The sequence below is a fragment of the Pseudophryne corroboree genome, chromosome 5 (genome assembly GCF_028390025.1).
Source record: "Pseudophryne corroboree isolate aPseCor3 chromosome 5, aPseCor3.hap2, whole genome shotgun sequence".
Taxonomy (NCBI): Eukaryota; Metazoa; Chordata; class Amphibia; order Anura; family Myobatrachidae; genus Pseudophryne; species Pseudophryne corroboree.
In genome coordinates, this window is record NC_086448.1 from 297,140,822 (window position 1) to 297,168,241 (window position 27,420).

The following is a 27,420-nucleotide window of genomic DNA, read 5'->3' on the forward strand; positions in this document are numbered from 1 at the left end:
GTGTGCTGGCAAACTCTCCCTCTGTCTCCCCAAAGGGCTAGTGGGGTCCTGTCCTCTACCAGAGCATTCCCTGTGTGTGTGCTGTGTGTCGGTACGTTTGTGTCGACATGTATGAGGAGAAAAATGATGAGGAGACGGAGTAGAGTGTCTGTAATAGTGTTGTCACCCCCTGGGGGGTCGACACCTGAGTGGATGTACTGTTGAAATTGCGTGACAGTGTCAGCTTTGTATAAAAGACAGTGGTTGACATGAGACAGCCGGCTACTCAGCTTGTGCATGTCCAGACGTCTCATACAGGGGCTCTAAAGCGCCCGTTACCTCAGATACAGACGCCGACACGGATACTGACTCCTGTGTCGACGGTGAAGAGACAACCGTGATTTCCAATAGGGCCACACATTGCATGATTGAGGCAATGGAAAAAGTTTACACTCTTCTGATAATATAAATATCACCAAAAAAAAGGGGTATTATGTTTGGTGAGGAAAAACTTCCTGTAGTTTTCCTGAATCTGAGAAATAAAATGAGGTGTGTGATGATGCGTGGGTTTCCCCCCGATAACAATTGATAATTTCTAAAAAGTTATTGGCAGTATACCTTTTCCCGCCAGAGGTTAGGGTGCGTTGGGAAACACCCCCTAGGGAGGATAAGGCGCTCACACGCTTGTAAGAACAAGGGCTCTACCCTCTCTGGAGATGGCCGCCCTTAGGGATCCTGCTGATAGAAAGCAGGAGGGTATCCTAAAATGTATTTACACACATACTGGTGTTATACTGCGACCAGCAATCGCCTCAGCCTGGATGTGCAGTGCTGGGTTGGCGTGGTCGGATTCCCTGACTGGAAATTTGATATCCTAGATAAGGACAGTATATTATTGCCTATAGAGCAATTAAAAGATGCATTTCTATATATGCATGATGCACAGCGGAATATTTGCCGACTGGCATCAAGTCTAAGTGCGTTGTCCAATTATACCAGTAAAGTGGTCAGGTGATGCGGATTCCAAACGGCATTTGGAAGTATTGCCTTAACAAAAAGGGGATGTACCCCAGGTCGCCTCTCAAAATAAGACGCCGTATTATCAGGCGCAGTCCTGGTTGGCAAGCGGACAAAAGGGTTCCTCTTTTCTGCTCGTGACAGAGGGAGAGGAAAATGGCTGCAGAGATCAGCCAGTTCCAAGGAACAGAAACTCTTTTCCGCCTCTGCCAAGCCCTCAGTATGACGCTAGGGCTTTACAAGTTCAGGCACGGTGGGGTCCCGTTCTCAATGAATTTCAGTGCGCAGTGGGCTCACTCGCAAGTAGACCCCTGGATCCTTCAGGTAATATTTCAGGGGTACAAATTGGAATTCGAGACGTATCCCCCTCGCCGTTTCCAAAGGTCTGTTTTACCGACGTCTCCCGCTGACAGGGAGGCAGTTTTGGAAACCATTCACAAGCTGTATTCCCAGCAGGTGATAATCAAGATACCCCTCCTGCAACAGGGAACGGGGTATTATTCCACACTATTGTGGTACCGAAGCCAGACGGCTCGGTGAGACCGATTTTAACATCTAAAATCTTTGAACACTTGCATACAGAGGTTCAAATTCAAAATTGAGTCACTCAGAGCAGTGATTGCAAACCTGGAAGAAGGGGACTACATGATGTCTCGGGACATCAAGGATGCTTACCTTCATGTCAAAATTTACCCTTCTCACCAAGGGTATTTCAGGTTATGGTACAGAACTGTCACTATCAGTTCGGACGCTGCCGTAGGGATGGTCCACGGCACCCCGGGTCTTTACCAAGGTAATGGCCGAAATGATATCCCTTCGAAGGAAGGAAATTTTAGTTATCCCTTACTTGGACGATTCCCTGATAAGGGTACGATCCAGGGAACACTTGGAAGTCGGTGTAGCACTATCTCAGGTAGTGTTGCGGCAGCACGATTGGATTCTTAATATTCCAAAATCGCAGCTGGTTCCGACGACTTGTCTTCTGTTCCTAGGGATGATCCTGGACACAGTCCAGAAAGAAGGTGTTTCTCCCGGAGGAGAAAGCCAGGGAGTTATCCGAGCTAGTCAGGAACCTCCTAAAACCGAACCAAGTCTCAGTGCATCAATGCACAAGGGTTCTGGGTAAAAATGGTGGCTTCCTACGAAGCAATCCCATTCGGCAGATTCCACGCAAGACTTTCCAGTGGAACCTACTAGACAAATGGTCCGGGTCGCATCTTCAGATGCTTCAGCGGATAACCCTGTCACCGGGGACAAGGGTATCCCTCCTGTGGTGGTTGCAGAGTGCTCATCTTCTAGAGGGCCGCAGATTCGGCATTCGGGACTGGGTCCTGGTGGCCACGGATGCCAGCCTGCGAGGCTGGGGAGCAGTCACACAGGGAAGGAATTTCCAGGGCTTATGGTCAAGCCTGGAGACATCTCTTCATATAAACATTCTGGAACTAAGGGCCATTTACAATGCCCTAAGTCAAGCGAAACCCCTGCTTCAGGGTCAGGCGGTATTGATCCAATCGGACAACATCACGTCAGTCGCCCACGTAAACAGACAGGGCGGCACGGGAAGCAGGGGGGCAATGGCAGAAGCTGCAAGGATTCTTCGCTGGGCGGAAGATCATGTGATAGCACTGTCAGCAGTGTTCATTCCGGGAGTGGACAACTGGGAAGCAGACTTCCTCAGCGGACACGATCTACACCCGGGAGAGTGGGGACGTCATCCAGAAGTCTTCCACATGATTGTGAACCGTTGGGAAAAACCAAAGGTGGATATGATGGCGTCCCGCCTCAACAAAAAACTGGACAGGTATTGCGCCAGGTCAAGAGACCCTCAGGCAATAGCTGTGGACGCTCTGGTAACACCGTGGGTGTTCCAGTCAGTGTATGTGTTCCCTCCTCTGCCTCTCGTACCAAAAGTACTGAGAATTATACGGCAAAGGGGAGTAAGAACGATACTCGTGGCTCCGGATTGGCCAAGAAGAACTTGGTATCCGGAACTTCAAGAGATGCTCACGGACGAACCGTGGCCTCTACCTCTAAGAAAGGACCTGCTCCAGCAGGGGCCTTGTTTGTTCCAAGACTTACCGCGGCTGCGTTTGACGGCTTGGTGGTTGAACGCCGGATCCTGAAGGAAAAAGGCATTCCAGATGAAGTCATCCCTACCCTGGTCAAGGCCAGGAAGGACGTAACCGCAAAACATTATCACCGCATTTGGCGAAAATATGTTGCGTGGTGGGAGGCCAAGAAGGCCCCTACAGAGGAATTTCAACTGGGTCGTTTCCTCCATTTCCTGCAAACAGGACTGTCTATGGGCCTAAAATTAGGGTCCATTAAGGTTCAATTTTCGGCCCTGTCGATTTTCTTCCAAAAGGAACTGGCTTCAGTGCCTGAAGTTCAGACATTTGTAAAAGGGGTACTGCATATACAGCCTCCTTTTGTGCCTCCAGTGGCACCTTGGGATCTCAATGTTGTGTTGAGTTTCCTAAAGTCACATTGGTTTGAACCACTCACCACTGTGGACTTAAAATATCTCACATGGAAGGTGACGATGCTGTTAGCCCTGGCTTCAGCCAGGCGTGTGTCAGAATTGGCGGCTTTATCATATAAAAGCCCTTATTTAATATTTCATTCTGACAGGGCAGAATTGAGGACTTGTCCTCAATTTCTACCTAAGGTGGTTTCTGCATTTCACATGAAGCAACCTATTGTGGTACCTGCGGCTACTAAGGACTTGGAGGATTCCAAGTTGCTTGACGTGGTCAGGGCCCTGTAAATATATGTTTCCAGGACGGCTGGAGTCAGAAAATCTGACTCGCTGTTTATCCTGTATGCACCCAACAAACTGGGTGCTCCTGCTTCTAAGCAGACGATTGCTCGTTAGATTTGTAGTACAATTCAGCTTGCACATTCTGTGGCAGGCCTGCCACAGCCAAAAATCTTAAAATGCCCACTCCACAAGGAAGGTGGGCTCATCTTGGGCAGCTGCCCGAGGGGTCTCGGCTTTACAACTTTGCCGAGCAGTTACTTGGTCAGGAGCAAATACGTTTGTAAAATTCTACTAATTTGATACCCTGGCTGAGGAGGACCTGGAGTTCTCTCATTCGGTGCTGCAGAGTCATCCGCACTCTCCCGCCCGTTTGGGAGCTTTGGTATAATCCCCATGGTCCTTACGGAGTTCCCAGCATCCACTAGGACGTCAGAGAAAATAAGAATTTACTTACCGATAATTCTATTTCTCGTAGTCCGTAGTGGATGCTGGGCGCCCATCCCAAGTGCGGATTGTCTGCAATACTGGTACATAATTATTGTTACCAAAAAATTCGGGTTATTGTTGTAGTGAGCCATCTTTTATAGAGGCTTCTCTATTATCATGCTGTTAACTGGGTTCAGATCACAAGTTGTACAGTGTGATTGGTGTGGCTGGTATGAGTCTTACCCGGGATTCAAAATCCTTCCTTATTGTGTACGCTCGTCCGGGCACAGTATCCTAACTGAGGCTTGGAGGAGGGTCATAGGGGGAGGAGCCAGTGCACACCAGGTGATCCTAAAGCTTTCTTTAGATGTGCCCTGTCTCCTGCGGAGCCGCTATTCCCCATGGTCCTTACGGAGTTCCCAGCATCCACTACGGACTACGAGAAATAGAATTATCGGTAAGTAAATTCTTATTTTTTTATTATCATTATTTTTGTATTTTTATATTTTTTTGTTTGTTCCTGTTGTCGGTTATCTTTTTTTCATTTTTTCCTTTACAATGTTCTGAAACCGAAAATATGTAATGAGAAACAGGATCCTACTGTGCATATAGGGGATCCCTGACGAATCATGCTTTTTAGTGATTGGGACGGGATCCATTATATATGTAGGTTGGACCGAATAAGAGTTAAAGCTGCTATATGATGGTCTTTATAATGATACCTGTTATAGGTTATTCTCCCCTGTAAAACACTTGCTTCCTTTGCAGCCCCAGCTAGAGATGTGTATATATATTTTCTCTAACGTCCTAGAGGATGCTGGGGACTCCGTAAGGACCATGGGGAATAGACGGGCTCCGCAGGAAACATGGGCACTTTAAGAAAGAACTTGACTCTGGGTGTGCACTGGCTCCTCCCTCTATGCCCCTCCTCCAGACCTCAGTTTGAGACTGTGCCCATAGGCAGATGGGTGCACTGCAGGGAGCTCTCCTGAGTTTCCTGCTAAGAAAGTATATTTGTTAGGTTGTTTATTTTCAGGGAGCACTGCTGGCAACAGACTCCCTGCATCGAGGGACTGAGGAGAGGGGAGCAGACCTACTTAAATGATAGGCTCTGTTTCTTAGGCTACTGGACACCATTAGCTCCAGAGGGAGTCGGAACACAGGTTCGCCCTGGACGTTCGTCCCAGAGCCGCGCCGCCGTCCTCCTCACAGAGCCAGAAGAAAGAAGCCGGGTGAGTATGAGAAGAAAGAAGGCTTCAAAAGGCGGCAGAAGACTTCGTGAGCTTCACTGAGGTAACGCACAGCATGGCAGCTGTGCGCCATTGCTCCATACACCTCACATACTCCGATCACTGTAAGGGTGCAGGGCGCAGGGGGGGGAGCCCTGGGCAGCAATATAAACCTCTTATTTGGCAAAAGAGAGCATATATACAGCGGGACACTGTATATATGCATGAGCCCCCGCCAATTTTACACTTTTAGCGGGACTGAAGCCCGCCGCCGAGGGGGCGGGTCTTCTCCCTCAGCACTCACCAGCACCATGTTTTTCTCCACAGCACCGCTGAGAGGAAGCTCCCCGGACTTTCCCCTGCTTATACCACGGTAGAAGAGAGGGTTTTAAAGAAGAGGGGGGGCACATAATTCGGCGCAGATATTAATAACAGCGCTACGGGGTAAACATTAAATTGCTGTGTTTTTCCTGGGTCATATTGCGCTGGGGTGTGTGCTGGCATACTCTCTCTCTGTCTCTCCAAAGGGCCTTGTTGGGGAACTGTCTTCAGAAGAGCATTCCCTGAGTGTGTGGTGTGTCGGTACGTGTGTGTCGACATGTCTGAGGTAAAAGGCTCTCCTATGGAGGAGATGGAGCAAATGTCTGTGTGTGGTGTCTCCGTCGCCTGATGGGAGATGTGAAATTAAGGGCTAAGATGAATTTATTACACAAAAGATTAGAGAACAGACAGGGAATCTTCCCGTCTGTCCCTATGTCACAGAGACTTTCAGAGTCTCACAACGCTCACTATCCAAAATAATAGACACTGATATCGAAACGGAGTCTGACTCCAGTGTCGACTACAATAATGCAAAGTACAGCCAAAATTGGCAGAAAAGTATTCAATATATGATTATTGTAAAAAAGATGTTTTGCTTATCACTGATGACTCATCTGTCCCTGACACGAGGGTACACATGTTTAAGGGGAAGAAAGCTGAGGTAAATTTCCCTCCTCTCATGAAGAAAAAGAGCGTGAATCTCCAGACAAGAAGCTGCAGCTTCCCAAAAAGAATTCTCAGGGAGTATCCTTTCCCTAATGGGGCCAGGATAAGATGGGAATTTTCCCCTAGGGTGTACAAGGCATTGACAAGTTTACCCAAAAAGGTAGCGCTGACTTTACAGCTATCCTCAGGGATCCTGCAGATAGCATGCAGTAAAAGTACTTTGAAGGCCATTTACACACATTCTGGTACATTACTCAGACCGGCGATTGTGTCGGCATGGGTTTATAGCGCTGTAGCAGCGTAGACAGATATCTTATCTGCAGAGATTGAAACCCTAGATAAGGATACCATGTTATTGTCCCTTATATTTATATATATATATATATATATATATATATATTTCTTTTTCATCCACTAGGGGTCACTGGAGTACTCTTGGGGATATGGACGGCTTCCGTAGGAACAGCACTGAATATTTAAATTTAGAACACTCCACCCCTCCATATCCCCGAGTACCTCAGTGTTTTTTCTGTGCTCGATAGCAACAGTTCGTTTGTGGCTGGGTCCACAATTACTTTGAATATTTCATTTTTATTTTTATATTTTTCTATTTTATACACATCCCTTTCCCCCTTCCAACAGGCAGGGTCAGGGATAGTGCAAGCTGCTGATAGCAGCAGGGGCGTGTCGGTCCTCTCTAAAAGAGCACCCTCACAGCCACACACACACAGCTCTCCTGCAGGCTGGCCGGCGCTTACTGAGAAGCCCCGTCGGAGCCTCATCACAAGAAGTGCAGGTATGTGAGCGGGGCGGTCAGCTTCCGCTGCCGCCCCGAGGTGTGGGGAAGGCGCTGGGTTCCCTCTGCTGACGGAGCCGCCGCTGCTCCGGCCGCCGTGTCTAATAGCCCGCCCGCTGCTCCGGCCGCCGCCTCTCATAGCCCCACCGCTGCTCGGCCACCGCTTCTCATAGCCCACCGCTGCTCGGCCGCCGCTTCTCATAGCCGCACCGCTGCTCCGGCCGCCGCTTCTCAGAAGCCGTCCGCTGCTCCGCCCGCCGCTTGTTCATCATAGCGCTTCACAGCGCGCTCCCCGTCCCGCTTCCAAGTCCTGCTGGCGGCCCCACGAACTCGCTGGCCGGCCCGCACTGCATTCACAACGGAGCAGACGCGCGGGGGGGGGGGGGGTGGGGGCGAGAGGTACAGCAGCAACATCAGCAGTGAAATATATATATATATATATATATATATATATATGTATATATATATATATATATATATATCTGTTTTACTAACAGGGATGGTTACACAGCCGGTTTATAATATCAGTATGAATACAATAGCCTGCACTGTGATTATAAGTTAAGCATGGCAGCCATTTTAACCATGCTTCCTGTGTCTTCCTGCTGTGATTCCAGAACGTTCCAGTACTACATCTCTACTCCACCGGAGGCGCAGGGGTGTTAGTGGGAATTTGGGATCACATTTCATAGTACTGGCCACGTGTACTGCACTTGGCCAGATATATATATATATATATATATATATATATATATATATATATATATATATATATATACAGAGACACCTTACTACTATTTTACTGAGTCGTGCAAGTGTCTGTTTTTTGTGTATTGTATTGTCTGTCGCCATAATGAGTAAGGCACCAGCAAAAACTAAAAAGCATAATTGCAAAGTCTGTAGCAGTGTGTTACCGGATGGATCTACCACATGTACAGTATGTTTTGTGGATTCGGTTCAGAATACGATTTCTGCTCCAGTTTTACAGCCAATTTCCTCACCGAACCTTCCGTGGGAAATGTTAGTAAATGTACTGGATAGGTTACAATCAGAATTGACCGCCGCTCGACAGGAGCGGGAAACGGCAAGATCTGAGTCTAGGGTGAGACCGCCAGAACTACCGGAGGCGTCTCAGCCTTGCGTAAGGTCCAAATCCATTTTGGGTAAATGGGATAAATTTCATATGTCTTATGATTTTCCGGTTTCTGCTATGTTGCATTCTGACGATTCCATGCCAGATCTCACGGAACAAGATGAGGGTGAGGAGGGCGAAGTGGAGTCAGATGGTGAGGATTTTAACAGTTCCGGCATTGATGATCTCATCAGAGCGGTACGTCAGTCTCTGAAGTTTACTGAAACTGAGGAGCCTCTCACAAATGATCAGGTCGTATTTACTAAACGACAAAAAACTCCAATAAGTTTTCCTGTCTCGGAATCTCTGAATCAGATGTTAGTAGAAACACGACAGAATCCAGATAAACGGTTTTCTATACCTCGCAGATTTAAGTCTAGTTACCCGTTTCTAGACTCGGTAACATGTACATGGGAGAATCCACCAATAGTTGATTCGTCAGTGTCGAAGCTTACCAAGAAATTAACCATACCAGTGCCAGCAGCTACTACGCTTAAAGACCCTTCAGATCGCAAGATAGAAACTATGCTAAAGTCCATGTATGTAGCAGCAGGTGTGATGCTGAGACCTGGATTGGTTGGCATCTGGGTCACTAAGGCGCTCATAATATGGATTACAGAACTCAAATCTGCTTTACATGACGAAAACCTGATACTTCTTGCAAATCAAATGAGTGAGGCTGTAGAGTATCTCTGTACAGCGTCTACTGACGTCTGTCAACTCACTTCTCGTATTTCATCGTCGCTAGTTACGGCACGAAGAGCACTCTGGCTGCGTGCTTATCATGCGGAGGCAGAGGTCAAACGAGGTATAGAGGCGTTGCCTTACGATGGCAAGAAGTTGTTTGGTCCTGAATTGGACGCATGGATTGCTGAGGCTACGGGAGGTAAGTCTGTTTTCTTACCATTGCCTCCACCGGTATCAAGAAGGAGGTACGCTGGACCTTCGTTCAAATCCTTTAGACCTCAGTCCTTTCGAGGACGTGGCAGAGGAACAGCCACGCCTGTTAGACGTGGTCGTGGACGTGGTTTCCAACAAACCAACACAAGTCGCCAGGACGCTAAGGTTACCGACAAACCAGTGGCATGACGGGCTACCAGCCCATCTCGGTTCTCCGATTGTGGGAGCACGCCTTCAGACGTTCCATTTGGCGTGGTTCCACACATCCGCGGATGGGTGGATCCGCAATTTAGTGTTAAAAGGTTACAAAATAGAGTTCGACTGTCTTCCGCCTCTGCGTTTTTTCAAGACAGGATTGCCTCTGTCGGACGACAAGAGGGCGGTTCTGCAAATTGCCATTCAGTCCCTACTGGATTCAGCAGTTTTGATTCCGGTCCCTGTACATCAGCAGGGTCAGGGTTATTATTCCAGTCTGTTTGTGGTACCGAAGCCGGATGGCTCAGTCAGACCAATATTGAACTTAAAGGGTCTCAATCAGTACGTAACTTACTACAGATTCAAGATGGAGTCTCTGCGTTCGGTGATTGCGGGTTTAGAGCCAAAGGAATTTATGATTGCGCTAGATCTCAAGGATGCGTACTTACACATTCCAATTTGGCAGCCTCATCAGAATTTCTTACGGTTTGCAATATGCCAGAACCATTACCAGTTTCAGGCTCTACCGTTTGGCCTGTCGTCAGCGCCTCGGGTATTCACCAAAGTGATGTCTGTGATGATAGCTCATCTCAGATCCCTGGGAGTGACAATAGTTCCGTATTTAGACGATCTGCTCATCAAAGCTCCGTCTCAACAGATGCTTCTCCAACATGCGCTGCTAACGTACGATGTACTGGTTCACCACGGTTGGATTGTCAATTTCAAGAAATCACATCTAATTCCGTCTCAACGCCTTCAATTCCTAGGTATGATTCTCGATACGGTCAATCAAAGAATTTACCTACCACAACAGAAAGTACAAGTTCTACGCCATCTAGTACAGTTAGTGCTCAAGCCACGCACAGTGTCTGTACACTTGTGCATTCGCCTCTTAGGCACAATGGTGGCAGCTTTCGAAGCGCTTCAGTTCGGAAGATTTCACTCGCGTCCATTTCAACTGAATGTGCTCGCCCAGTGGTCGGGCTCGCATCTGCAGATTCACCACAGGGTGAGGTTGTCGCCAAGGGCAAGAGTGTCTCTGCTCTGGTGGCTCAAGGAACACAATTTAACCGCAGGAAGACGGTTCGGAGGCTGGAATTGGATAATTCTAACTACGGACGCCAGTCTCAGAGGTTGGGGAGTGGTAATTCAAAATTGTCAGCTCCAGGGTCTCTGGGCGGATCACGAAAGATTGGTGTCTATAAATATCCTGGAACTCCGCGCAGTTTACAATGCGCTACGACAAGCAGTGCACATGCTTCGCTCTCAGCCTGTCCAAGTGCAGTCAGACAATGCGACGGCGGTCGCATACATCAACAAACAAGGAGGAACGAGAAGCCGCATGGCAATGCGGGAAGTAGCTCGAATCCTCAATTGGGCGGAATACCACCAGGTGATATTGTCGGCCGTGTTCATTCCGGGAGTGGACAACTGGGAAGCGGATTATCTCAGTCGTCGGGATTTTCATCCAGGCGAATGGGCATTAAATCCAGAAGTGTTTCACATGTTGGTTCAGCGATGGGGTTATCCTCAGGTGGACCTGATGGCGTCTGGACACAATCACCAAACGTTCCAGTATGTGTCCAGAACAAGAGATCCAAAGGCAGTGGCGGTGGATGCTCTCACTGTTGCGTGGCCGTACAGTCTTGTGTATCTGTTTCCACCGTTTCCGTTGCTCCCTCTGGTGCTAAAACGGATCAAGAGAGAGTCTGTCACAGTCATACTAGTGGCGCCTCATTGGCCTCGGAGAGCTTGGTTCTCGGATCTCCAAGGACTACTCGCAGACGATCCTTGGCCGCTCCCACTACGTCCAGACCTGTTACAACAGGGTCCGTTCCTTTACCCCGATTTAGCGCGGCTGCGTTTGACGGGGTGGCTGTTGAGACCGCCCTCTTAAGAAGAGAGGGCATTCCAGAATCGGTTATACCAACCATGTTACGAGCTAGGAAGCCGGTTACGGCAGCTCATTATTACAGAATTTGGCGTGCCTATATAGGTTGGTGTGAAGCTCGGAAGTTTCCGACATCATCTTTCAAGTTATCCCGCCTTTTGTTGTTTCTACAAACAGGGTTGGATGGAGGACTGCGTTTATCTACACTAAAGGTGCAGGTATCTGCTTTGTCAATTTACTTTCAAAGACGATTGGCTCTATTGCCGTCTATACGCACTTTTCTCCAAGGTGTCCTCAGAGTACAGCCTCCATTCATTCCGCCTACAGCGCCATGGGACTTGAATCTGGTTTTAGATTTCTTACAGTCTTCATATTTTGAACCCTTACAGCAAGTGGATATAAAGTTTCTCACTTGGAAAACAATTTTTCTTCTAGCCTTAGCTTCGGCAAGGCGTGTTTCGGATTTGGGTGCCTTGTCATGCAAGTCACCGTATTTGGTGTTTCATGATGACAGAGCGGAACTTCGGACGAATCCCGCTTTCTTACCAAAGGTAGTGTCATCTTTTCACATCAATCAACCAATAGTAGTTCCTGTGTTGACAGCACATTCTGGAACTCTGGATGTGGTACGCGCATTACGCGTTTATGTATCCCGAACGTCTTCAGTTCGTAAGACGGATTCGTTGTTTGTTCTCTATGATGCTGCTAAGATGGGTTGGCCAGCGTCTAAACAAACCTTATCCAGATGGATAAAACTGACCATATGTCAGGCTTACCTTCATGCTAGGTTACAGCCGCCTACATCAGTAACCGCTCATTCCACACGTTCTGTGGGAACTTCATGGGCAGCTGGTCGGGGAGCTTCTACGACGCAGCTTTGCCGTGCGGCTACATGGTCTTCAGTGCACACGTTTGTGCGCTTTTACAAGTTTGATACGTTTGCGGCATCAGCATCTAGCTTTGGCCGCCTAGTGTTACAGGTGCCAAACAGCTCTCCCGCCCACGGGGGAAGCTTTGGTACGTCCCAAGAGTACTCCAGTGACCCCTAGTGGATGAAAAAGAAAATAGGATTTTGGTACTTGCCAGTTAAATCCTTTTCTTTGAATCCATAGGGGGCACTGGACGCCCACCCAGAGCAGTTTTACCTAGTTGTGGTGAGTTCTGAGGATCTTATGGTAACACACTCTCACCGACTGGTTCAAATTATCAAGTGCTGGTTAGGGTGTCAACTGTTTAGTTGTCAGTAACGTTATGTGTCAACTTCGTTATTGTCCGTTATGTTATATGTAATACTCCATTGTCAACCTCTCTATAGTTCCTGTGTGGCTCAGTAAAAAACACTGAGGTACTCAGGGATATGGAGGGATGGAGTGTTCTAAATTTAAATATTCAGTGCTGTTCCTACGGAAGCCGTCCATTATCCCCAAGAGTACTCCAGTGCCCCCTATGGATTCAAAGAAAAGGATTTACCTGGTAAGTACCAAAATCCTATTATTTCTCTGACGTCCTAGTGGATGCTGGGAACTCCGTAAGGACCATGGGGAATAGACGGGCTCCGCAGGAGACTGGGCACTCTAAAAGAAAGATTAGGTACTATCTGGTGTGCACTGGCTCCTCCCTCTATGCCCCTCCTCCAGACCTCCGTTAGAATCTGTGCCCGGCCAGAGCTGGGTGCTCCTAGTGGGCTCTCCTGAGCTTGCTAGAAAGAAAGTATTTGTTAGGTTTTTTATTTTCAGTGAGATCTGCTGGCAACAGACTCACTGCTACGTGGGACTGAGGGGAGAGAAGCAAACCTACCTGCTTGCAGCTAGCTTGTGCTTCTTAGGCTACTGGACACCATTAGCTCCAGAGGGTTCGAACACAGGGCCTGACCTCGATCGTCCGTTCCCGGAGCCGCGCCGCCGTCCCCCTTGCAGAGCCAGAAGAACGATGAAATCGGCGGCAGAAGACTCCTGTCTTCATTAAGGTAGCGCACAGCACTGCAGCTGTGCGCCATTGCTCCCACAGCACACCACACACTCCGGTCACTGTAGGGTGCAGGGCGCTGGGGGGGAACGCCCTGGGCAGCAATTATATTACCTTTTGGCAAAAGAATACACATAATACAGTCAGTTAACTGTATATGTGTAAAAACCCCCACCATTAAGTTACAAAAAACGCGGGACAGAAGCCCGCCGCTGAGGGGGCGGGGCCTTCTTCCTCAGCACACCAGCGCCATTTTCCCTTCACAGCTCCGCTGGAAGCACGCTCCCCAGGCTCTCCCCTGCAGTATCCAGGTACAAGACGGGTTAAAAAGAGAGGGGGGGGCACATAAATTTAGGCGCAAATCGATACAAACAAGCAGCTATTGGGAAAATCACTTATTAGCAGTGTAAATCCCTGTGTTATATAGCGCTGTGGTGTGTGCTGGCATACTCTCTCTGTCTCCCCAAAGGACTTTGTGGGGTCCTGTCCTCAGTCTGAGCATTCACTGTGTGTGTGCGGTGTGTCGGTACGGCTGTGTCGACATGTTTGATGAGGAGGGTTACGTGGAGGCGGAGCAGGGGCAGATACATGTGGTGTCGCCCCCGACGGGGCCGACACCTGATTGGATGGATATGTGGAAGGTCTTAACCGACAGTGTCGACTCCTTACATAAAAAGTTTGATGACGCAGCAGCCTTGGGACAGCCGGGGTCTCAGCCCGCGCCTGCCCAGGCGACTCAGAAGCCGTCAGGGGCTCATAAACGCCCGCTAGCTCTGATGTTAGACACTGATGTCGACACGGAGTCTGACTCCAGTGTAGATGAGGATGAGACAAATGTACAGTCTACAAAAGCCATATTAACCCGGTTACCACCAAAAGGGGTATTATGTTTGGGGAGAAAAAGCAGCCAGTGACTTTTCCCCCATCTGATGAATTAAATGATTTGTGTGAAGAAGTGTGGAGTACCCCTGATAAGAAACTAGTGATTTCTAAGAGGTTACTGATGGCGTACCCTTTCCCGCCAACGGATAGGTTACGTTGGGAAACATCCCCTAGGGTGGACAAGGCGCTAACACGCTTATCTAAAAGGGTGGCACTGCCGTCTCAGGATACGGCGGCCCTAAAGGATCCTGCGGATAGAAAGCAGGAAGCTATCCTGAAGTCTGTGTATACACACTCTGGTACTCTACTGAGACCTGCTATTGCTTCAGCCTGGATGTGTAGTGCTGCAGCAGCATGGACTGATACCCTGTCAGACAACATTGATTCCCTCGACAGGGATACTATTTTGCTAACCATCGAACATATAAAAGACGTCGTCTTATATATGCGGGATGCACAGAGGGACATTTGCCTGCTGGCATCTAGAATTAATGCAATGTCCATTTCTGCCAGGAGAGTATTATGGACTCGGCAGTGGACAGGTGATGCTGATTCTAAAAAACACATGGAGGTTTTGCCTTATAAGGGTGAGGAACTATTTGGGGACGGTCTCTCGGACCTCGTATCCACAGCAACTGCTGGGAAGTCGACTTTTTTGCCTTATGTTCCCTCACAGCCTAAGAAAGCACCGTATTATCAAATGCAGTCCTTTCGGCCTCAGAAAGGCAAGCGGGTCAGAGGAGCATCCTTTCTGGCCAGAGGCAAGGGTAGAGGAAAGAAGCTGCAACAGGCAGCCAGTTCCCAGGCACAAAAATCCTCCCCTGCTTCCACTAAGTCCACCGCATGACGTTGGGGCTCCACAGGCAGAGCCAGATGCGGTGGGGGCGCGTCTCCGAAACTTCAGCAACCAGTGGGTTTGCTCACAAGTGGATCTTTGGGCTGTACAAATTGTATCTCGGGGATACAAGCTGGAGTTCGAGGCGACTCCCCCTCGCCGTTACCTCAAATCAGCCTTGCCAGCTGCTCCCAGGGAAAGGGAGGTAGTACTGGCGGCAATTCACAAGCTGTACCTCCAGCAGGTGATAATCAAGGTCCCCCTCCTTCAACAGGGCAGGGGTTACTATTCCGCAATGTTTGTGGTACCGAAACCGGACGGTTCGGTGAGACCCATTCTAAATTTGAAATCCTTGAACACTTATATAAGGAAGTTCAAGTTCAAAATGGAATCGCTCAGGGCGGTTATTGCAAGCCTGGAAGAGGGGGATTTTATGGTGTCGCTGGACATCAAGGATGCTTACTTGCATGTCCCCATTTTCCCACCTCACCAGGAGTACCTCAGGTTTGTGGTACAGAACTGTCATTACCAATTCCAGACGTTGCCGTTTGGTCTCTCCACGGCTCCGAGAATATTTACCAAGGTAATGGCCGAAATGATGATACTCCTTTGAAGAAAGGGAGTTATAATTATCCCGTACTTGGACGATCTCCTCATAAAGGCGAGGTCCAAAGAGCAGTTGTTGGTCAGCGTAGCACTCTCTCAGGAAGTGTTGCAACAGCACGGCTGGATTCTGAATATCCCAAAGTCGCAGCTGATCCCTACGACGCGTCTGCTTTTCCTGGGAATGATTCTGGACACAGAACAGAAGAAGGTGTTTCTCCTGGAGGAGAAGGCCCAGGAATTGTCATCTCTGGTCAGGGACCTCCTGAAACCAAAACAGGTGTCGGTGCATCACTGCACGCGAGTCCTGGGAAAGATGGTGGCTTCTTACGAAGCAATTCCCTTCGGCAGGTTCCATGCAAGGATCTTTCAGTGGGATCTGTTGGACAAATGGTCCGGATCGCATCTTCAGATGCATCGGTTGATCACCCTGTCCCCAAGGGCCAGGGTGTCTCTGCTGTGGTGGCTGCAGAGTGCTCATCTTCTCGAGGGACGCAGGTTCGGCATACAGGACTGGATCCTGGTGACCACGGATGCAAGCCTCCGAGGATGGGGGGCAGTCACTCAGGGAAGAAACTTCCAAGGACAGTGGTCAAGTCTGGAGACTTCGCTACACATAAATATATTGGAACTAAGGGCCATCTACAACGCCCTGAGTCAAGCAGAGCCCCTGCTTCAAAACCAATCTGTACTGATTCAGTCAGACAACATCACGGCGGTCGCCCATGTAAACCGCCAGGGCGGCACGGGAAGCAGGATGGCAATGGCAGAAGCCACAAGGATTCTTCGATGGGCAGAGAATCACGTGCTAGCACTGTCAGCAGTGTTCATTCCGGGAGTGGACAACTGGGAAGCAGACTTCCTCAGCAGGCACGACCTCCACCCGGGAGAGTGGGGACTTCATCAAGAAGTCTTCACACAGATTGTAAATCGTTGGGAACTGCCGCAGGTGGACATGATGGCGTCCCGACTCAACAAAAAGCTAAAAAAATATTGCGCCAGGTCACGGGACCCTCAGGCGATAGCTGTGGACGCACTAGTGACACCGTGGGTGTACCAGTCGGTTTATGTGTTCCCTCCTCTTCCTCTCATACCCAAGGTACTGAGGATAGTAAGAAAGAGAGGAGTAAAAACTATACTCATCGTTCCGGATTGGCCAAGAAGAACTTGGTACCCAGAACTACAAGAAATGAACTCAGAGGACCCATGGCCTCTGCCTCTCAGACAGGACCTGTTACAGCAGGGGCCCTGTCTGGTCCAAGACTTACCGCGGCTGCGTTTGACGGCATGGCGGTTGAACGCCGAATCCTAGCGGAAAAGGGCATTCCGGAGGAAGTTATTCCTACGCTGATAAAGGCTAGGAAAGACGTGACAGCAAAACATTATCACCGTATATGGCGAAAATATGTTGCTTGGTGTGAGGCCAGGAAGGCCCTACAGAGGAATTCCAGCTGGGTCGATTCCTGCACCTCCTACAGTCAGGAGTGACTATGGGCCTAAAATTAGGATCCATAAAGGTCCAGATTTCGGCCCTATCTATTTTCTTTCAAAAAGAACTGGCTTCACTGCCTGAAGTTCAGACGTTTGTTAAGGGAGTGCTGCATATTTAGCCCCCTTTTGTGCCTCCAGTGGCACCTTGGGATCTTAACGTTGTGTTGGATTTCCTGAAATCACACTAGTTTGAGCCACTTAAGACCGTGGAGCTAAAGTATCTCACGTGGAAGGTGGTCATGCTGTTGGCCTTGGCTTCAGCTAGGCGTGTGTCAGAATTGGCGGCTTTGTCATGTAAAAGCCCGTATCTGATCTTCCATATGGACAGGGCAGAATTGAGGACTCGTCCCCAATTTCTCCCAAAGGTGGTATCAGCGTTTCATTTGAACCAACCTATTGTAGTGCCTGCGGCTACTCGGGACTTGGAGGCTTCCAAGTTGCTGGACGTAGTCAGGGCTTTGAAAATCTATGTAGCCAGGACGGCTGGAGTCAGGAAAACTGACTCGCTGTTTATCCTGCATGCACCCAACAAACTGGGTGCTCTGGCTTCAAAGCAAACTATTGCACGCTGGATCTGTAACACGATTCAGCAAGCTCATTCTGCGGCAGGGTTGCCGCATCCTAAATCAGTAAAAGCCCATTCCACAAGGAAGGTGGGCTCTTCTTGGGCGGCTGCCCGAGGGGTCTCTGCTTTACAGCTTTGCCGAGCTGCTACTTGGTCGGGTTCAAACACATTTGCTAAGTTCTACAAGTTTGATACCCTGGCTAAGGAGGACCTTGCCTTTGTTCATTCGGTGCTGCAGAGTCATCCGCACTCTCCCGCCCGTTTGGGAGCTTTGGTATAATCCCCATGGTCCTTACGGAGTTCCCAGCATCCACTAGGATGTCAGAGAAAATAAGAATTTACTCACCGGTAATTCTATTTCTCGTAGTCCGTAGTGGATGCTGGGCGCCCGTCCCAAGTGCGGACTCTCTGCAATACATGTATATAGTTATTGCTTAACTAAAGGGTTATTGTTATGAGCCATCTGTTACTGAGGCTCAGTTGTTGTTCATACTGTTAACTGGGTATGGTTATCACAAGTTGTACAGTGTGATTGGTGTGGCTGGTATGAGTCTTACCCTGGATTCCAAATCCTTTCCTTGTTGTGTCAGCTCTTCCGGCACAGTTTCCTTAACTGAGGTCTGGAGGAGGGGCATAGAGGGAGGAGCCAGTGCACACCAGATAGTACCTAATCTTTCTTTTAGAGTGCCCAGTCTCCTGCGGAGCCCGTCTATTCCCCATGGTCCTTACGGAGTTCCCAGCATCCACTACGGACTACGAGAAATAGAATTACCTGTGAGTAAATTCTTATTATTTATTTATTTATATGTAAAAGATGTTGTCATATATATATATATATATATATATATATCTCTGTATGGTCCGGCTCTCCTTCTAATCACAGTACCGGTCCGGGTGCCCTCACGTAACATGCATCCACACAAATCTCCTGGTGCGGCACTCCTGGACTATTGGATAAATCACAGCTCAGATAGGCAGTTATTATAACTGCCTATCTGAGCCGTGATTTATCCAATAGTCCAGGAGTGCCGCACCAGGAGATTTGTATTATATATATATATATATATATATATATATATATATATATATATAAAAGACACGCCCAAAGAGACATTAGTCTACTGGGTTCTAGAGTCAACGCTATGTCGATTTCTGCTAGACGTGTCCTGTGGCACATGCAGTGGACAGGTGATGCCGACTAAAAGATGCATATGGAGTTGTTGCCTTACAAGGGTGAGGAATTGTTTGGAGAGGGCCTCTCGGATCTCGTCTCCATGGCTACGGCAGGTAAATAAAATATTTTGCCATATATTCCCTCACAATCTAAGAAAGTGCCTCATTATCAAATGCAGTCCTTTCGTTCCAATAAAAGCAAGAGAGCACGTGGTTCGTCCTTTCTTGCCAGAGGTAAGGACGGAGGGAAAAAGCTGCACAACACAGCTAGTTCTCAGGAACAGAAGTCCTCCCCGGCCTCTGCTAAATCCACCGCATGACGCTGGGGCTCCCCTGAGAGAGTCAGCTCCTGTTGGGGCACGTCTTTGACTGTTCAGCCACGTATGGTTCCACTCACAGGTGGATCCATGGGCAATAGAAATTGTTTCCCAGGGTTACAAGCTGGATTTCGAAGAAGTGCCTCCTCAACGGTTTTATAGAATTGGCCCTACCGAAACAACCCCTGGAAAGGGAGATAGTGTTACATGCGATTCACAGATTGTGTCTGCAACAAGTGGTGGTAGAGGTTCCCCTGCTTCAAAGAGGGCAGGGGTACTACTCAACTCTGTTTGTGGTTCCAAAACCGGACGGTTCGGTCAGACCCATTTTGAATTTAAAACCTCTGAACCTTTACTTAAAACGGTTCAAGTTCAAGATGGAATCACTCAGGACGGTCATCGCCAGCCTAGAGGGGGGAGATTTTTTGGTATCTCAGGACATAAAGGATGCATACCTACATGTCCCCATATATCCTCCTCATCAGGCGTACCTGAGATTTGAGGTACAGGATTGTCATTACCAATTTCAGACTTTGCCGTTTGGGCTTTCCACGGCCCCGAGAATTTTCACCAAGGTAATGGCGGAAATGATGGTGCTCCGGCGCAAGCAAGGTGCCACAATTATCTCGTACTTGGACGATCTCCTCATAAAAGTGAGATCACGGGAGAAGTTGCTGAGCAGCGTATCACTTTCACTGAATGTGTTACAGCGACACGGCTGGAATCCTACAACTCGTCTGCCCTTCTTGGGCATGATTCTGGACACAGACCAGAAAAGGTTTTTTCTTCCGAAGGGAAAAGTGCAGGAACTCATGACTCTAGTCATGAACTTGTTGAAACCACAACAAGTGTCAGTACATCATTGCACTCAAGTTCTGGGAAAGATGGTGGCAACATACGAAGCCATTCCATACGGCAAATTCCATGCAAGGGCCTTCCAATGGGACCTATTGGACAAATGGTCCGGGTCGTATCTGCAATTGCGTCAGCGGATCGCCCTGTCCCCCAGGGCCAGAGTATCTCTCCTGTGGTGGCAAAACAGTGCTCACCTTCTAGAGGGCCGCAGGTTCGGCATTCAGGACTGGATCCTGGTGACCACGGACGCGAACCTCCGAGGTTGGGGAGCGGTCGCACAGGGAAGTTATTTCCAAGGACTTTGGTCAAGTCAAGAGACTTGTCTTCACATCAACATCCTGGAACTAAGGGCCATATACAACGCCCTACGTCAAGCGGAGATCTTACTTCGCAATCGACCAGTTCTGATCCAGTCGGGGAAACATCACCGCAGTAGCTCATGTAAACCGCCAGGGCGGCACAAGGAGCAGAGTGGCAATGGCGGAAGCCACCAGAGTTCTTCGCTGGGCGAAGAATCATGTAAGCGCTCTGTTAGCATTGTTCATCCCGGGAATGGACGACTGGGAAGCAGACTTCCTCAGCAGACACGCTCTGCATCCGGTAGAGTGGGGACTTCATCAGGAAGTCTTCGCGCAGATTGCAAGTCGGTGGGGACTACCCCAAATAGACATGATGGCATCCCGTCTCAACAAAAAGCTACAAAGGTATTGTGCCAGGTCAAGAGACCCTCAGGCGGTAGCTGTAGACGCCCTGGTGATACCGTGGGTGTTCCAGTCGGTGTATGTGTTTCCTTCTATTCCTCTCATACCCAAGGTGTTGAGGATAATAAGAAAAAGAGGAGTGAGAGAAATTCTCATTGTTCCAGATTGGCCACGGAGGACCTGGTATCCGGTTCTGCAAGAAATGCTCACAGAAGATCCGTGGCCTCTTCCTCTAAGGCTAGACTTGTTACAACAAGGTCCCTGTCTGTTCCAAGACTTACCGCGGCTGCATCTGACGGCATGGCGGTTATACGCCGGATCCTAGCGGAAAAAGGTATTCCGGATGAGGTCATTCCTACGCAAATAAAGGCTAGGAAGGACGCGACATCTAACCATTATCACCGAATATGGAGAAAATATGTTTCTTGGTGTGAGGCCAGGAATGCTCCTACGGAAGAATTCACCTGGGCCTTTTTCTTCGTTTCCTATAAACTGGAGTGAATTTGGGCCTGAAATTAGGCTCCATTAAAAGTTCAGATTTCGGCCTTATCCATTTTCTTGTACCCCCGGTGGCGCCTTGGGACCTTAACGTGGTGTTAAGTTTCCTTAAGTCACATTGGTTTGAACCACTTAAGACAGTGGAGTTGAAATATCTCACCTGGATGGTGGTCATGTTGTTAGCCTTGGTTTTGGCTAGGCGAGTTTCGGAATTGGCGGCTTTTATCACATAAAAGCCCCTATCTGGTTTTCCATATGGATAGAGCGGAATTGCGGACCCGTCCACAATTCCTCCCTAAGGTGGTCTCATCTTTTCATATGAACCAACCTATCGTCGTGCCTGTGGCTACACGTGTCTTGGAGGATTCCGAGTCCCTTGATGTGGTCAGGGCTTTGAAAATTTACGTGGCCAGAACGGCTAGGATCAGAAAAACAGAAGCACTGTTTGTCCTGTATGCTGTCATCAAAGTTGGCGGCCCTGCTTCGAAGCAGACTATTGCTCGCTGGATCTGTAACACGATTCAGCAGGCGCATTCTACGGCAGGATTGCCGTTACCAAAATCGGTTAAGGCCCATTCCACTAGGAAGGTAGGCTCTTCTTGGGCGGCTGCCCGAGGGGTCTCGGCACTACAGTTGTGCCAGGCTGCTACTTGGTCGGGGTCAAACACCTTTGCAAAGTTCTATAAGTTTGATACCCTGGCTGAGGGGGACCTCCTGTTTGCTCAATCGTTGCTGCAGAGTCATCCGCACTCTCCTGCCCGTTTGGGAGCTTTGGTATAATCCCCATGGTCCTTACGGAGTCCCCAGCATCCTCTAGGACGTTAGAGAAAATAAGATTTTAAACCTACCGGTAAATCTATTTCTCGTAGTCCGTAGAGGATGCTGGGCGCCCGTCCCAAGTGCGGACTACTTCTGCAAGACTTGTATATAGTTATTGCTTACATAAGGTTTATGTTATAGTTTCATTGGTCTTGGACTGATGCTATGTTGTTGTTTTCATACTGTTAACTGGGTAGTTTATCACGAGTTATACGGTGTGATTGGTGTGACTGGTATGGATCTTGCCCTTGGATTAACAAAAATCCTTTCCTCGTACTGTCCATCTCCGCTGGGCACAGTTTCTCTAACTGAGGTCTGGAGGAGGGGCATAGAGGGAGGAGCCAGTGCACACCCAGAGTCAAGTTCTTTCTTGAAGTGCCCATGTCTCCTGCGGAGCCCGTCTATTCCCCATGGTCCTTACGGAGTCCCCAGCATCCTCTACGGAGTACGAGAAATAGATTTACCGGTAGGTTTAAAATCTTATTTTTCTCTATACACAAATAATCTGACTAGGTTGATTTATTTCATATTGTGTTGCCAACAGTACATCATTAACGTAATATGAGTGTCATGCGTCTTTAAGACGCACCATTTATGTGGCAGTGGCTCCCTGCGCCCCACGGACCAGATGTCCGGTCTTTGGTGGAAAGCATGTAGCCTGGATGTATCTGTTGCTAGGTAGTGCCTTGAAGCGCCGATCACGTGGCTAGAGGCTACACTATGACGATGTCCTGTACGTCAATGCGGAGGATGCGTTCCACGGACTGGAAGTGTGGTCGGCGGTGGAACGCACGCCGTATGTCTTGATTCACTGCACGGATACTTGATGGTGGCTGCAATAGGGGGTGAGTGAGTGATTACCAACAAGGGGGTAGAACAAAATATAGTGACCTCTTGATTTTAGTACATGTTTGTTGTATGTTTACTATGTGTAATTGTTTTATGTGTGGTGTGGGGGAGTTGCTGAGACTAATTGGGGGGAGGGATCTATATGGGTATATAGGTAACACTAGTTTAATGCACTGGTATCTTGACAAAGGTAAGAATAGTGACCGAAACGTCGACATAAACTATATGCTGACGGTCTGAATAAATTACCTTTTTCTACTTGAAGACTGGCGAGTACTCCCTTAATTTGGAATTATATATATATATATATATATATATATATATATATATATATATATATATATATATATATATAGTGTTACACAGAATAATATGCAATTACTGTGTCACCTCATACCGCTTAAATCTTCTGTTTTGTGCCCTGTATTTACCGTCGCAAAACATAGGTGGTTTTTGCAGGTATTGTGTTTGTCTGGCTTCATTGCACTGTTACGCCCTAAGGCTACATTCCTTATAATGTCTGCCACACAGGGTGGAAAATCCGCGGACGCTTCTGCATCCTGCAGTACTGGCACCACGGATTTACCTGAGGGGGAAGTTTTAGCTGCTGGTTCAGGCGCTGAGTGCCATACACCCAGTCAACCTGCAGCAACTGTGGCCAATCAGAACCCACCTTGGACAGCGTTCTCAAGTATGCCGAGTATACTTGTGACATGTCTTACGCCCCCTGTGCGACCTCCAGTGCCATTGCAGCCACATATTGTCCCTGTAGTTAATTCGCCCTGGGCGGATACTCTGTCTACCCAATTACAACAATGAAATCAATCCTTGGTTAGACAACAGTCTACCCCACGCCCCTTTGGGGTCAAGGGGTCATCTAAATGGGCCATTTCTTCCTCACAATCCACTAATATTTCGGATAATTCTACCGATGAGGATGGGGAATAGACTGATCCGTCAGATACTGATACAGTTGCTTCTGATGAGGAATATACAACCAAGGTTGATGTTCCTGACCTAGTGGAGGCTATTATGCTAATTCTTCAAATAGATGACATTGAGCCTATTGTGTCTAAGAAATCTGATAAGTTCAAACGTCAGAAGGTTGCTAAAGTAGTCTTACCACATTCTGACCACGTAATTGACATATGTCGGGAACCCTGGTTGTCACCAAGAAAGAAATTTTCCCTGTCTAAAAAGATGCTAGCTCATTATCCTATCCCTGCGGAGTTGAGTAACAAGTGGGAAAATCCACCGCTGGTGCACTCGCATGTCACCCGTCTTGTGGTGTCATCTACTCCGCCTGTCACCACTGTCACCTCACCTGAAGAAACCGACAGATAAACGTGTGGAGGGATGCCTGAAGTCTATTTACTCTTACTGGTTCGGTATATAGACCCACTATGGCAGCCTACTGGGCTGTGAAAGGAATTGAAGCATGGGTTCAGGCAATTGAGGATGAGCTGCCTCAGGATTTCTCCTGACACTGCCAGACAATATCTGTCGTATATTACCACAGCCTCCCGCTATTTTCAGGAGGTGTCCTGTGATGCAGGTGTAATGGTGGTTGAGGTCCTGGAAGATGGACCTGGACTCCAAAAAGACCTTGGAGGTGCTCCCTTTTAAGGGAGACATCCTATTTGGGGAGGATCTGAACAAGATTGTAACGGACGTGGCTACTGCCAGGACTGCGTGTCTCCCAAATACTAATCCTTCTGCTCCGAAGGCTAAGAGTACCAACTTTTGTTAATTTCGAGCTCCAGGGAAAGCAAAGGGTCAGGCATATCCGCGACATGCTCGTGCTTCCAAAGCCACTGAGCCTAAATCTAAAGAATCTTGGGCTGCCAGTCGGCCTGATTCCAAACAAGACAAGCCTGCCGCATGCTGGGGCGGGCCTCTCCCTGTGGGACCCCAGGGTGGGAGGCCGACTTATGCAGTTCGCCTAGGCCTGGTTAAAGACCACTTCAGACGCCTGGGTACGAGAAGTGGTCTCTCCCGGGAACGCAATCTCTTTCAAGAGATGTTATCCCTGCGGATCTGTTAAAAGCGCAAGCTCTACACTTGGTTGTACAATTCCTCCTGGATACAGGAGTGGTAGTGCTGGTACCTCTGTCTCCGAGAGGTAGGGGGATACTATTCAACCCTTTTTCTAATTCCGAAGCCAAATGTGTCCTTCCTATACTCAACCTCAAATCATTGAACAAATTTGTGAGAGTATCCAAATTGCATATGGAAACTCTGCGCTCTATAGTGCTGGCCTTGAACCCGAAGAATATATGGTATCCCTGGACATGCAGGATGCTTACCTGCACATACCTATTGCCATGTTGCATCGGCAATATCTGCAGTTTGCTATTGGCAACCTACATTATCAATTTCAAGCACTGCCTTTTGGATTGGCCACGGCCCCTCGAATCTTCGCCAAGCTCATGGCCTTGATGACTGCTCTTCTCCGTCGTCAGGGAATCAGGATCCTGCCGTATCTGGACAACTTGCTGTTCCTGGCGAACTCCCAAGAGGTTCTCCCCGGTCATCTGAAACGGACGGTCCAATTCCTACAAGCCCACAGGTGGCTCATCAACTGGAAAAAGTCCTTGCTGGTCCCTGCTCGAAGCATGGTGCACCTGGGGACACTACTGGACACACACAGCTAACGATTGTTTTTGTCTCCAGAGAAAGTCCTGAAACTTCAGGACAGGATCAGATAGTTCCTCTCTCACCCAAGAGTGTCGATACACTCGGCGATGCAAGTACTAGGCCTCATGGTGTCGGCTTTCGACATGGTAGAGTACGCTCGATTTCATTCCCGCCCTATGCAGTGGTTAATCCTTTCCAAGTGGGATAGCCTGCCTCATCGGATCAGGTCTCAAGTGACCTCCTTGACTCCGGAGGTTCGTCTGTCACTGAGTTGGTGGCTACAGGACCAACAGTTGAGCAGGGGCCGTCCCTTCTGGATCTCCAACTGGGTCCCCCTGACAACGGATGCAGGTGTGCGGTATTGGAGCAACACACTCTCCAGGGTCGGTGGACTATGGAGGAATCTCTCCTCCTGATAAACATTCTGGAATTATGGGCAGTGTTCAATGCGTTGACACTGGCCCTGCCTCTAGTACAGAACAGGCCTGTTCAAGTACAATCAGACAACGTTCAACAACAGCTGGAGTGTCAAGGTTAGCCATCACTGCGATAGAGCGTCCTCTTCTACTTCCTCAACATTCAGACCTCCTCGTTCAGGGCCCTTGTGTCTACCTGGCTAGACTGGCTTTGATGGTGTGGCTCTTGAAGCTTCACTCCTGAGGGCCAAGGCATTCTCTGAGGCGGTTATTAAAACTATGTTGAAGGCCCGCAAACCGGCTTCTGCATGGATTTATTACAAGGTCTGGAACTCTTACTTCACATGGTGTGCTGCTAAGAATTATGATGACTATTCATTCAGAACTTCTAGGCTTTTGGCTTTTCTACAACAAGGCCTAGATTTAGGCCTTCGTCTGGCCTCCCTCAAGGTTCATATATCTGCCTTGTCGGTGTGGTTTCAGAGGAAAATTGCGTCTATTCCTGACGTTCATACTTTGTGTTTTACCGATTCGGCCTCCCTATGTCCCTCCTGTGGCTCCATGGGATCTGTCATTTGTCTTAAATGCCCTGCAACAAGAGTCTCCATTTGAACCTCTTGAGTCTGTGGATCTTAAATGTCTTACACTTAAGGTCGTGTTTTTACTGGCTATTGCCTCTGCTAGGAGGGTGTCTGACTTAGGCGCTTTGTCCTGTCGTCCACCCTTTCTGATTTTTCACCGTGCCATTCTTAGAACTCGCCTTGGTTATCTACCTAAGATGGTATCATCGTTTCAATTTAACCAAGAGATTGTGGTTCCGGCCTTTATCTCTTCTGGTTTGTCTTCCAAAGAGCAGTCTTTGGATGTGGTACGGGCTCTCCGTGTTTACGTAGAGAGGACTGTCTCCCTAAGGAGGTCAGATACCCTTTTTGTACTTTTTGGTTTTCACAAACGTGGCTGGCCTGTGAATAAGCAAACATTGGCCAGATGTATTAAAATGGTGATTGCAGAAGCCTATGCGCAGGCTGGGCTCCCAGCTCCTGCTGCTATTAAAGCCCATTCTACTCTGTCTGTTGGACCTTCTTGGGCGGCCCGTCGAGACGCGTCCGCTGATCAGTTGTGCAAGGCGGCTACGTGGTCTTCAGTGAACATGTTCATCAGGTTCTATGCCTTTGATACTTCCGCCTTCCAGGATGCTTCCATTGGATGCCGGGTTCTTGTGCCCGCTACGGTGCGTCCCCTCCCATTAGGAACCGCTTTAGGATATCCCCTGTGGAATTCCAGTGTACCCCACTGCAGGAAAGGAGATTTATGGTAGACTTACCAAGGTTAAATCTCTTTCTGCGAGGTACACTGGATTCCACAGGGCGCCCACCCTGACGCACTTAGCTTCTTTGAGTTTGTATGGCATTAGCCGCTAGTCCCTTCTCCTGTCGTGAGAATGTGGTTCTATGTGACTAACATCTGCCGTCTCTTTTTTTACCTGCTACTGCATTGGACT

The 27,420-nt window shown here is 48.6% G+C and overlaps 1 protein-coding gene across 5 annotated transcripts in view; it reads left to right on the forward strand.

Moving 5' to 3' along the window:
• EZH2 (enhancer of zeste 2 polycomb repressive complex 2 subunit) overlaps window positions 1–27,420 on the forward strand; it is a 328,928-nt gene that overhangs the window by 291,115 nt on the left and 10,393 nt on the right. The window lies entirely within an intron of this gene.